We start from the raw sequence: 13,834 nt of genomic DNA, 5'->3' as shown, positions 1-13,834 counted from the left end.
TCATATAGAACTCATTATCAGATAACAATTCATTCAGAACATATCATTCATATCCTTAGCACAATAATGGTCCATCATACCAAAAATTTCATCTCAACATTCCTCCATGGGAATTTCAGTTATGTAGGTTTTTAATTTGTCATCCCTTAACTTGATCCACTGGGTCAAGTGTTTACAGTAGTAATCTGTCAGCACAATCCACTTATCTCATAGGGATTTATTGAAGTCATCATCATTCCAATTATTATTATCATCACTGGGATTCCTCCCATTCATCCTCATTGTGGCTTTGTTAAACTTATCTTCTTTCAACTAGAATTCAGGAATCATCATCTTTCAATCAAAATCCAAATCAATTCATCAATTCTCAACGAGAATTCTAAAATCATATCAACCAGCATTTGAATTCATCATTTGGGTAGCATTTTTGCTTATAATTTCAAGGTCTAGATTTACTCGTATACACTGCCAGTAAAGAGCTGCAGTTATACCACCCTCGGTATATACGGGTAGTCACGGTCCTTGGAATTATAAGGTAAATACCATCATGTCTAGGCCTCAAGCAAGTCAGGGATTCCATACGATTGTGGTACTTCCATCTGAAGACCCAATTACAAATTTATGAATCTTCATTCTGAATATAAATTTGTATGAATTTCGTCACACAATTACAATCTTTTTCTGGTACTTTATAAATTTTTGACATTTCTAGCTTCTCGGTTGATCACCTTTAGCCAATTTGCTCTGATACCAGCTGAAAGATCCCTGCCCCTTCGCGCAAAGTAATGGGGGGTACTAGCAGCGGAAGTAGCACTTCTTGCGCATGGCAGAACCTCTCACTCGGGGCCTCGTCCATGGATATCCGGACAAGAGACTAATCCCTCGATTCTTCCAAAACCGAACACGGAAAAACTTCCCTGGCCCAAAAAGCACGGGCGATTCCTCCAGGATATTTTTATTCTAACGTAGTCAAGAACCTTAACTAACCAAACTGATCCGACTAAACCCGTAAGTCACATGGTCAGATCAAGGAAAAGACTTGCACTTGGATCATAGAGACCAACTCTTTTTTCCTCATCCGAGAGGCACAGCCCCTGTTGATTCTTATCCATAGATCAAGGACTATCCGAGATTTAATTCATCTATCGTACCATAACAGAATTGTGTCTCATTTTAGGGATCCATCAGTCCAGCCTAACCCCATCCACTCTCGTGGGTTAGCCAATCGCCCAACCACTGTAGTGATGGGATCCATTTAGGAAGTTGGTTAGATTTTGTCCTGGGTACCAGGGAAAAGAGTGCTCAGGGCCCCTTAGCCGGATCTTCATGCAAATTTCAAGCTATCACACCACTTACACACCCAATATGAAATTGCCTTTTTCACAGATTCAAAACAATCTTTTAATGAAACCATAGTATCACTGATCATAATCCACCAAAATATCTGGTTGAATTCTAATTACGATCATTCCTTCATCGGTGTACCTATGGCATCATTGGCAACTAGAACGCTCACCACCTGTCCACTCAATGGCCTTTTCTATAGTTCCTAGCTTATAGTATCCGGAAATATATTCACTTATAAAAATTCCAAATGGACTCTCCGTTGAAGATCAGCAAGATCAACCAACAGATCCATATAAAAGAGCCATGGACTCATCCATTGAGAACGAGCAAGGTCAATCAACCAGATCTATTCCCGAATTCAGAAAACAACTCTTACTCCTTGTTCCAATATCTTCCTCGATGTACGCGTGAGCATCTTCGGCAACCCAGAGCCCCAGCAGCGTATGGTTAGCACCCTCTAGGATCCTTTGCAGGTCACCTAGTGCTTCACTCACAGGATGCTTCCTTGGTCCCTCATCCACCGTACCGCAAGCTCACCATTTCTCCACGACCTCATTCACAAGACAGTCAAAATGCTTCCCCAGCATTCTTGACATAAAACAATCATTTAAAAATAGGTCATACAGTTTCTATAACGAACTCTCGTCTTTCCACATTGTTCCACATCAATCCACATTACTTAATCCAAGTCCAAATATATGTATTCCCATCGTCCTTCATCCATTCTCATCCAATCACATCATTTTCCATCTCATCACATCACATTGATTCACATCCATTCTCATCCATTCACATCCATTCTCATCCAATCACATCATTTTCCATCTCATCACATCTTTCCACATTTATACTCATCCAATCACATCATTTTCCATCTCATCACATCTTTCCACATTTATACTCATCACATCTCATTCACTTGAATCTACCCATATCCACATCTCATCACATCACATTGATTCACATCTTATCCATTCATATCTAGCCCGATCCACATCACATCCATTTCACCTCACATCTCATTCATTCACATCTATCCCGATTCACATCCCATCACATCTCATCCATTCACATCACATCTCATTCATTCACATCTATCCCGATTCACATCACATCCATTCACATCACATATCATCCATTCACATCTATCCCAATTTACATCATATCACATCACATCCATTTCACATCACATCTCATTTAGTCACATCTATCCTGATTCACATCACATCACATCCATTTCACATCACATCTCATTCAGTCACATCTATCCCGATTCACATCACATCACATCCATTCACATCACATATCATCCATACACATCTATCCCAATTTACATCATATCACATCACATCCATTTCACATCACATCTCTCCCATTCACACTTATCCCGACTCACATCGCATCATATCCATTTACGTTCATCGCATTCATTTATCCCCATTCCATCACATACATTCTATCCACATTACATCACGTCCACATCTATCCACATCATATCTCATTCATACATATCCCATCTCATTCATCCACATCCATCCAATCATTCACATGCACGACTATCCACATCTATCCATACATTCACATCTAGCACTTCACATCCACATATATTCACATCACATCACATTTCATCCACATCTCTTTACATCACATCACATCTCATCCACATCCACATCACATTCACATCCACATCTCTTTACATTACATCTCATCTCATCCACATCCACATCTCTTTTCATTACATCACATCTCATCCACATCCACATCACATTCACATCCACATCTCTTTACATTACATCACATCTCATCTCATCCACATCTACATCACATTCACATCCACGTCCCCTTACATCACATCACATCTCATCCACATCCACATAACATTCACATCCACATCTCTTTTCAGCGCATCACATTTGATCCACATCCACATCACTTTCACATCCACATCCCTTTACATTACATTCTTTCACATACACATCCACATCCATTTACATCACATTCTTTCACATACACATCCACATCCATTTACATCACATTCTTTCACATACACATCCACATCCACTTACATCACATTCTTTCACATATACATCCACATCCATTTACTTCCCATCTCACCCTTTCACATATCCTCTCATCTCATCATTCACATCCACATCCATTTACTTCACATCTCATCCACATTGATTTTCATCACACCACATCCTGTCACATCTTATCACATCCATTCACATCTTGTCACATCCCATTCACATCTTATCACATCCATTCACATCCTATCGCATATCATTTACATCTTATCACATCTATTCAAATCCTATCACATCCCATTTACATCTTATCACATCTATTCACATCCTATCACATCCCATTCACATCTTATCGCATCCCATTTAAATCTTATCACATCTATTCACATCCTATCACATCCCATTTAAATCTTATCACATCTATTCACATCCTATCATATCCCATTTACATCTTATCACATCCATTCACATCTTATCGCATCCCATTCACATCTTATTCCCATTTAGTAGCTTTTTCTACTTCGATATCGATAATGGGACTTTTTCTAAATTTCTGCCAATTGTTTGGCTTAGATAAAGGTTCTTTTTCTCGACGACTATTTCCATATTCTTTCTCAATTTCTCAAATGAATTATATTCAAAATTCCTCTTTTGAATAAAAGTATTCATGGGATTTACAAAATTTAATTCTACCCATATTTTCACTTTTGATAAATATTCATAAATTGAATTATACTAAAAATTCATCTTTTTTCCATTTAATTTCTTGGATCTCAAATAACATGGGAATTCCTCTTTTCACATTTAATTGCTTGAATTCTAAATGTCATGGGAACTCCTCTTTTATCATCAAATAAATTTATCTAAAATTTCTCTTTTCTTTAATAAAAATATCCATTAATTCAATATGCCAAGAATTTCACTTTTACTATTTAAATGATTGAATTCCAAATGGCATGTTAATTCCTCTTTTATCATTTAAATGTTTCTTATGCATAAAATAAATTTATCTAAAATTCCTCTTTTAATTCAAATAAAATATCGATTAATTCCAATATGCTAAGAATTCCACTCTTCCTATTTAAATGATTGAATTCCAAATGTCATGGAAATTTCTCTTTTATCATTTAAATAAAATTACCTTAATGTTCTCTTTTCTTAATTATTTAATTTTACATAAACCTTAAAAATTATTTTTCCATTGAATGTGATGAAAATCATTCTTTTAACCTAGGATATTTAGTCCTAGAATATGGTAGGAAGTCCTCTTTTCATGTTATGCTTAAGAATGAATTATGTATCAATTTCTTAAAACTTTTGCCATAGCTCCGCTGCTATTACTGACAATTTTTAATATTTTTGAAAAGAATAAGACTTAAAAATGTAATTATGATAGTATAACTATCTTTTAACCTTAAATCTAATTTATAGATAAAACTCATAAGATTACCATAATTTACTAGCAGAAGCATCAATTGAATAGAGAATTGGTCATAGGAATGACCATTCTTTCGGGGAGAGAGAGATAAACATAAAAAGCATCCTAATTAAGCATAAATGTAAACTTTCCTAATTATTCATTATAACTCTTAAGAAAAGCTTGATTTGCATTATAACCACTTAATTAAAAACTTCTCAAGCTTGAGAGGGGTTGAGAAGTGATCTATCTTAGAAGAAGCCCCCAACCAATCATATGGTTAGTGTGTTCAAAGGAAATCTCCAAGGATGGTTGAAGAGAGAGAGAGAGAGGCTCCACTCTCTCCAAAACTAGAGGATTTTATAGGGATAATAGAAAATATCATTATTTTAAATTAATACTGCCATGGTATAGTTCACAGATTTTTTTACAAAAGACTAAGGATCTATTTATAGGTGAGGGAGGCCTCAAGATCTGCCAAGAGGTCAGAGAACCTGTCAATGTGGGTGGAATATGCTTGGCATATACCCACAAAGGATCGGATGGACAAGATTTGGACCTAGTCTTGCTCCCTTTTAATTTGGTTTGATCCAAGAGAGAGAAGAGATAAAAATATCACAATTTTTTTGAGTTAAAAACTCCACATCATGTGTGAAATAGGTGCCTCCTTAAGGTCTCCCCCCCTCCTTACCAAGGTGTCAAAAATGTATCATTATACAAAAATATCTCATTTTTTTAGTAATATCTCATAGTTTTTAACTAATAAACCTTGTACTAGTCAACTCTTCATCTTATGTGGGCATTTACTTATTTTTGGGTATTTTCTTTTATTCATTGGATTTATCTCCTCCCCACACTTGGATTGATCCTATTGGCCCATAGAAACCTCAATTGGACCATAATTCAAAATTTTTTGAAAATCTAGACCCTTAGGCTAAGGTCCTTTATACACATTTTTAATTAATTCCAATTGCACATTGGAAAGTTCTTTTTGAATTTTTGTTTCAAGGGAAAAGGAGGATTTTTATATCTAAAAATATCTCAATTTTAGATTACCTCTCTCTGGACATTTTCTCTCTCCGAGCCAAAACAAGGTAAAACAGGATCTTTCTTCTATTTTAGAGAGGAGAATAACTACAAGATCAGAAGGTGGAGGTTCTTACACCTTTACACCTCAAAAGCTGATGAAGGGAGGAATCTTACATCCTATCCCACTTTAAAAACGTGAGCTGTTCTCATCTCACACTTGGAGGACAAACTCTTTCCCTTAAGGTCCAATTGATTCTGGGGTTCCTTATAGTCTAGTCAACCCAACAAAATCCTGGGATAAAGATCCCTTCATATAGAACTCATTATCAGATAACAATTCATTCAGAACATATCATTCATATCCTTAACACAATAATGGTCCATCATACCGAAAATTTCATCTGAACATTCCTCCATGGGAATTTCAGTTATGTAGGTTTTTAATTTGTCATTCCTTAACTTGATCCACTGGGCAATCTTTTTGTGGTACTTTATAAATTTTTGACATTTCTGGCTTCTCGGTTAATCACCTTTAGCCAATTTGCTCTGATACAAGCTGAAGGATCCCTGCCCCCTTCGCGCAATGAAATCAGGGGTACTAGCAGCAGAAGTAGCACTTCTTGCGCGGGGTAGAACCTCTCACTCGGGGTCTTCTCCCATGGATATTCGGACAAGAGACTAATCCCTCGGTTCTTCCAAAACTGAACTTCCCTCGCCCAGACAGCACGGGCAATTCCTCCAAGATATTTTTATTCTAACGTAGTCAAGAACCTTAACTAAGCAAACTGATCTAACCAAACCCGTAAGTCACATGATAAGATCAAGGAAAAGACTTGCACTTGAAACATAGAGACCAATGCTTTTCTCCATCGAGAGGCACATCTGTTGATTCTATCCATAGAACAAGGACTATCCAGGATTTAATTCATCTACCATACCATAACAGAATTGAGTCTCATTTTAGGGATCCATCAATCCAGCCTACAATCCCGTGGGTTAGCCAACGGCCCAGCCAACCGCCCAACCACTGTTGTGATGGGATCCATTTAGGAAGTTGGTTAGGTTTTGTCCCGGGTACCAGGGAAAAGAGTTCCCACGCCCCCTAGCCGGATCTTCATGCAAATTTCAAGCTAGTCACACCACTTACACACCCAATTTGAAATTGTCTTTTTCACAGATTCAGCTGTCTGTAAAACAATCTTTTAATGAAACCATAGTATCACTAATCATAATCCTCCAAAATATCCGGTTGAATTCTAATTACTGATCATTCCTCCATCGGTGTACCTATGGCATCATTGGCAACCAGAACGCTCACCACCTGTCCACTCATGGGCCTTTTCTATAGTTCCTAGCTCATAGTACCCGAAAATATATTCACTTATAAAAATTCCAGATGGACTCTCTGTTGAAGATCAACAAGATCAACCAACAGATCCATATAAAAGAGCCATGGACTCATCCGTTGAGAACCAGCAAGGTCAATCAACCAGATCCATGCCCGAATTCAGAAAACAACACTGACTCCTTGTTCCAATATCTTCCTTGACGTACGCGTGGGTATCTTTGGCGACCCAGAGCCCGAGTAGTGTATGGTCAGCACCCTCTAGGATCCTTCGCAGGTCACCTAGCGCTTCACTCATAGGCCGCTTCCTTGGTCCCTCATCCACCATACCAGAAGCTCACCATTTAAATCGAACCGAGGCTGGTCAAGACCTCGGCCGACGATCGTGCTTCGCGAGACGTCTTCCGTTGATTCTCCGTCAGCTATTGCAACTTTATCACTTAGGTCTCCACAACCTCATTCACAAGACGGTCAAAATTCTTCCCCAGCATTCTTGACATAAAACAGTCATTTAAAAAAAGGTCATAGATACGGTTTCTATAACGAACTCTCGTCTTTCCACATTGTTCCACATCAATCCACATTACTTACCAATCATATGTATTCCCATCGTCCTTCATCCATTCTCATCCATCTCATCACATCATTTTCCATCCAATCACATCATTTTCCACATCAATCCACATTACTTAATCCAAGTCCAATCATATGTATTCCCATCGTCCTTCATCCATTCTCATCCAATCACATCATTTTCCATCTCATCACATCATTTTCCATCCAATCACATCATTTTCTATCTAATCACATCTTTACATATTTATACTCATCACATCTAATCTACCCATATCCACATCTCATCACATCACATTAATTCACATCTCATCCATTCATATCTACCCCGATCCACATCACATCACATCCATTTCACCTCATATCTCATTCATTAACATCTATCCCGATTCACATCCCATCACATCTCATCCATTCACATCACATCTCATTCATTCACATCTATCCCGATTCACATCACATCAGATCACATCCATTCACATCACATATCATCCATTCACATCTATCCCAATTTACATCATATCACATTACATCCATTTCACATCATATCTCATTCATTCACATCCATCCCAATTCACATCACATCACATCCATTCACATCACATATCATCCATCCACATCTATCCCAATTTACATCATATCACATCACATCCATTTCACATTACATCTCACCCATTCACACTTACCACGACTCACATTGCATCACATCCATTCACGTTTATCACATTCATTGTATCCCCATTCCATCACATACATTCTATCCACATTACATTATCTCCACATCTATCCATATCGCATCTCATTCATTCCATCCACTTTACATCACATCCACATCATATCTCATTTATACACATCCCATCTCATTCATCCACATCCATCCAATCATTCACATGCACGACTATTCACATCTATCCATACAATCATATCTATCACTTCACATCCATATATATTCACATCACATCACATTTCATCCACATCTCTTTACGTCACATCACATCTCATCCACATCCATATCGCATTCACATCCACATCTCTTTACATTACATCACATCTCATCCACATCCACATCTCTTTACATTACATCACATCTCATCCACATCCACATCACATCACATTACATCACATTCACATCCACATCCACAACCCCTTACATCACATCACATTCACATCCACATCCATAACCCCTTACATCACATCACATTCACATCCACATCCCCTTACATCACATCACATCTCATCCACATCCACATCACCTTCACATCCACATCTCTTTTTAGCACATCACATCTCATCCACATCCACATCCACATCCCTTTACATTACATTCTTTCACCACACATACACATCCACCTCCATTTACATCACATTCTTTCACATACACATCCACATCCATTTTACATCACATTCTTTCACATATACATCCACATCCACTTACATCACATTCTTTCACATACACATCCACATCCATTTACTTCCCATCTAACCCTTTCACATATCCTCATCTCATCATTCACATCCACATCCATTTACTTCACATCTCATCCACATTCATTTTCATCACACCACATCCTGTCACATCCCATTCACATCCTATCGCATCCCATTTACATCTTATCACATCTATTCACATCCTATCACATCCCATTTACATCTTATCACATCTATTCACATCCTATCGCATCCCATTCACATCTTATCGCATCCCATTTACATCTATTCACATTTTTATCAAATCCCATTTACATCTTATCACATCCATTCACATCCTATCGCATCCCATTCACATCTAATTCCCATTTAGCAGCTTTTTCTACTTTGATACCGATAATGGGACTTTTTTTAAATTTTTGCCAATTGTTTGACTTAGATAAAGGTTCTTTTTCTCGACGACTATTTCCATATTCTTTCTCAATTTCTCAAATGAATTATATTCAATATTCCTCTTTTGAATAAAAGAATTCATGGGATTTACAAAATTCAATTCTACCCATATTTCCACTTTTGATAAATATTCATAAATTAAATTATACTAAAAATTTCTCTTTTTTCCATTTAATTTCTTGGATCTCAAATATCATGGGAATTCCTCTTTTTGCATTTAAGTGCTTGAATTCTAAATTTCATGGGAATTCCTCTAAATTTCATGGGAACTCATAAGATTACCATAATTTACTAGCATATAAGTATAAAAACCATTTTCTTAACCTCTAGCTTCACAAGCCTAGAGTTGGCTTTGTGAATTGAGAATTTCTCGATGAAAAGCATCAATTGAATAGAGAATTGGTCATAGGAATGACCATTCTTTGGGGGGGAGAGAGATAAACATAAAAAGCATCATTAAGCATAAATGTAAACTTTTTTTAATTGTTCATTATAACTCTTAAGAAGAGCTCGATTTGCATTATAACCACTTAATTAAAAACTTCTCAAGTTTGAGAGGGGTTGAGAAGTTAAAAACATTGAGAATAGTAGAGAAAAAAAAATTACACTTTACCTCTTGTTTTTGCTTGCTTCCCTATCTTAGAAGAAGCTCCCAACCAATCAATTGGTTAGTGTGTTCAAAGGAAATCTCCAAGGATGGTTGAAGAGAGAGAGAGAGGCTCCACTCTCTCCAAAACTAGAGGATTTTTAAGGGATAACAAAAAATATCATTATTTTAATGTAATACTGCCATGGTATAGTTCACAGATTTTTTTTACAAAAGACTAAGGTCTATTTATAGGTGAGGGAGGCCTCTAACTAAGTCCAACTAGGTTCTAGAGTCTTCCAGGTTCAGTTTGGCTGAATTTGGACAAGATTTAGTCTGGCTCCCTTTTGATTTGGTTTGATCCAGGAGAGAGAAGAGATAAAAATATCATAATTTTTTTGAGTTAAAAACTCCACATGTGTGAAACAGGCGCCTCCTTAAAGTCTCCCCCCCCCTTACCAAGGTGTCAAAAATGTATCATTATACAAAAATATCTCATTTTTTTAGTAATATGTCATAGTTTTTAACTAATAAACCTTGTACTTAGTCAACTCTTTATCTTATATGGGCATTTACTCATTTTTGGGTATTTTCTTTTATTCATTGGATTTATCTCCTCCCCACACTTAGATTGATCCTATTGGCCCATAGAAACCTTAATTGGACCATAATCCAAAAAAATTCTGAAAATCTAGACCCTTAGGCTAAGGTCCTTTATACACATTTTCAATTAATTCCAATTGCACATTGGAAAGTTCTTTTTGAATTTCTGTTTCAGCTCTTGATTCTTATCCATAGAACAAGGACTATCCGGGATTTAATTCATCTATCATACCATAACAGAATTGTGTCTCATTTTAGGGATCCATCAGTCCAGCCTAACCCCATCCAGTCCCGTGGGCTAGCCAACCGCCCAACCCCCCACTGTAGTGATGGGATCCATTTAGGAAGTTTGTTAGGTTCTATCCCAGGTACTAGGGAAAAGAGTTCCTAGGTCCCCTAGCCAGATCTTCATGCGGATTTCAAGCTAGTCACACCACTTACACACCCAATATGAAATTGCCTTTTTCACAAATTCAGCTGTCTTTAAAACAATCTTTTAATGAAACCATAGTATCACTGATCATAATCCTCCAAAATATCCGATTGAATTCTAATTACCAATCATTCCTTCATCGTTGTACCTATGGCATCATTGGCAACTAGAACACTTACCACTTGTCCACTCAGGGGCCTTTTCTATAGTTCCTAGCTCATAGTACCTGGAAATATATTCACTTATAAAAATTCCAGATGGACTCTCCGCCGTTGAAGATCAGCAAGATCAGCAAGATCAACTAACAGATCCATATAAAAGAGCCATGGACTCATCCGTTGAGAACCAAAAAGGTCAATCAACCAAATCCATGCCCAAATTAAGAAAACAACTCTTACTCCTTGTTCCAATATCTTCCTCGACGTACGCGTGGGTATCTTCGATGACTCAGAGCAGCCTGAGCAGCGTATGGTCAGCACCCTCTAGGATCCTTTGCAAGTCACCTAGCGCTTTCATAGGCCGCTTCATTGGTCCCTCATCCACCGTACCGAAAGCTCACCATTTAAATCGGACTGAGGCTGGTCAAGACCTTGACCGACCGTGCTACGCGAGACGTCTTCCGTTGACTCTTCGCCGTCAGCTGTTGCAACTTTATCACTTAGGTCTTCACGACCTCATTCACAAGACGGTCAAAATGCTTCCCCAGTATTCTTGACATAAAACAGTCATTTAAAAGAAGGTCATAGATAAAGGTTTAAAGGTCATCGCTTCTTAACTAAAAATGACTGAAATTTGCATATAAGCTTAATCCGGTGTCCGTTTTGGATGCTGTAAAATCCTATATAAGGGTAAAATCGCACGTAGATTCCAAATTTAGGCTCAAAATTTGAAGATTCCAAGTAGAAATGACTCATTTAATAAAATCATTGATTTTTATACCATTACAAGTCATAAATTTATCTATTACATGGACATTTCTTTATTAGTGAAGATGGGTATGTTACAGCCACCAGTGCTGCCAAAATTCGTTGTGGATAACAAACGCTATGTACTCTTATCTGACATTCGAAATATTTTCAGTCTTAGGGAAGATTTTGCTCTATGTGCTATTGCTAATTTTCAAGAAGAGAGCAATGGTTTTGTCTGAGAAGATGCTATTAACCTTTGGCAAGACCAACTGTTCGTGAGACAGATGAGACTCAGGCTGTGTGTGTGTGTGTGTGTGTGTGTGTGTGTGTGAAAGTGATATGTAGATTTATGTTTCCTTAATTATTTTGTTTTGCAGAGTACATTTGAAGTCAATGACGAGTTCTTGCAGTGGCATAAAAGGGAGTATTGTGGCCAAGACTCTCTCTCACTACACAGAAATTGTCTAAGGCAAAGATTATAATCTACCACAATGCCATGAGCCAGGAAGGGAGAGTTGCAAATTTTTTATTCAAGACATTGTCCCTGTTCCTAGGTGGAACAATTATTCTAAAAAGTTATAAGAAGATTATTTTGATAGAGAAGTCCACTGCTTTAGAAATTTTTGGATGCTACCCTAGTTATGCCAGCACCTGAAGGGGTTACTTTCATACCTATGCTGTGGTAGCATTGTCTCTAGGCATAGAGAACCCACAAGAACTAAAAGAGTATGGCAAACACCGTTTGCTAAGGTATAAACGAAAGCCAGAACCACAGGAATTACAAAAGTCATTAGAATGGAAAGATACATTGTAAAAGACTTATGTGTTACATCTATCTGTCCGATGATTAACAAAAATCTTTTGTTCTCTCCATTTGTTTTGTGCTTGTATGGCATCTGAGTTTTTAAATGCTTCGGAACGCTTCAATCTCTTCCTTTCCATATGTCTAAGTATCTGCATCAGTTTGGATGACCTAAAGGTTTCTTTTTTGTGTAGTTGTTGTAGTATCCTTCTATAGAACCATTGGAACACTTCTTGTAGGGGCTGTTTGCCTTACTTTTTCCACCACCATGTTGTGTGTGCCTAAAATATGCATTTCGAGCCATATAGTGTGATTTCTCAAGCCCTTGTGTGTTACAAATGCTAGAATCTCTGTACTTGTTGATAAAGTAAGGCATGTGGTTGTAGAGAATATGCTGCATAAGAAAACATACAATGTAAGTTGTATCGAGGGCTAGGAAAAAACAATAAGCTAGAAACATAACATGTAGTGTGTAATGTTGGTGTGAGTCTGTTTGGGGTTCTCAAACACAACACAACTAACTACTACTGACACAGCAAAGACACCCCCATTAGGTAACACTAACTTCAATTCCCACATCAGGCTAAACACAAACAGAGCATAGAGAACACAGATTGAGTAGAGATTTGCTAAACAAGATAGAGAATAACAGAACAGAACTGAAATACCATGTTTGATTGATCAAGATGAATCATACATTGCTTTCTCCTTCTTCCCTTGTAAAAGACGACTACAAAGCCCCTATAAATAGGCGACTTCAAACAGTTTTAGACAGTTGTAACTAGAATGTCACAAGACACTAACAGATAATATCCGACTAACCAGATCATAACAAACTCCGACTGATCAATAATCCGACTGAGTAGAATTCCGACTGAGCAAC

Source organism: Cibotium barometz, chromosome 48 (genome assembly GCF_041138505.1).
Source record: "Cibotium barometz isolate CiBa-2024 chromosome 48, ASM4113850v1, whole genome shotgun sequence".
NCBI lineage: Eukaryota > Viridiplantae > Streptophyta > Polypodiopsida > Cyatheales > Cibotiaceae > Cibotium > Cibotium barometz.
Note: the sequence above shows the minus strand (reverse complement) of the source record.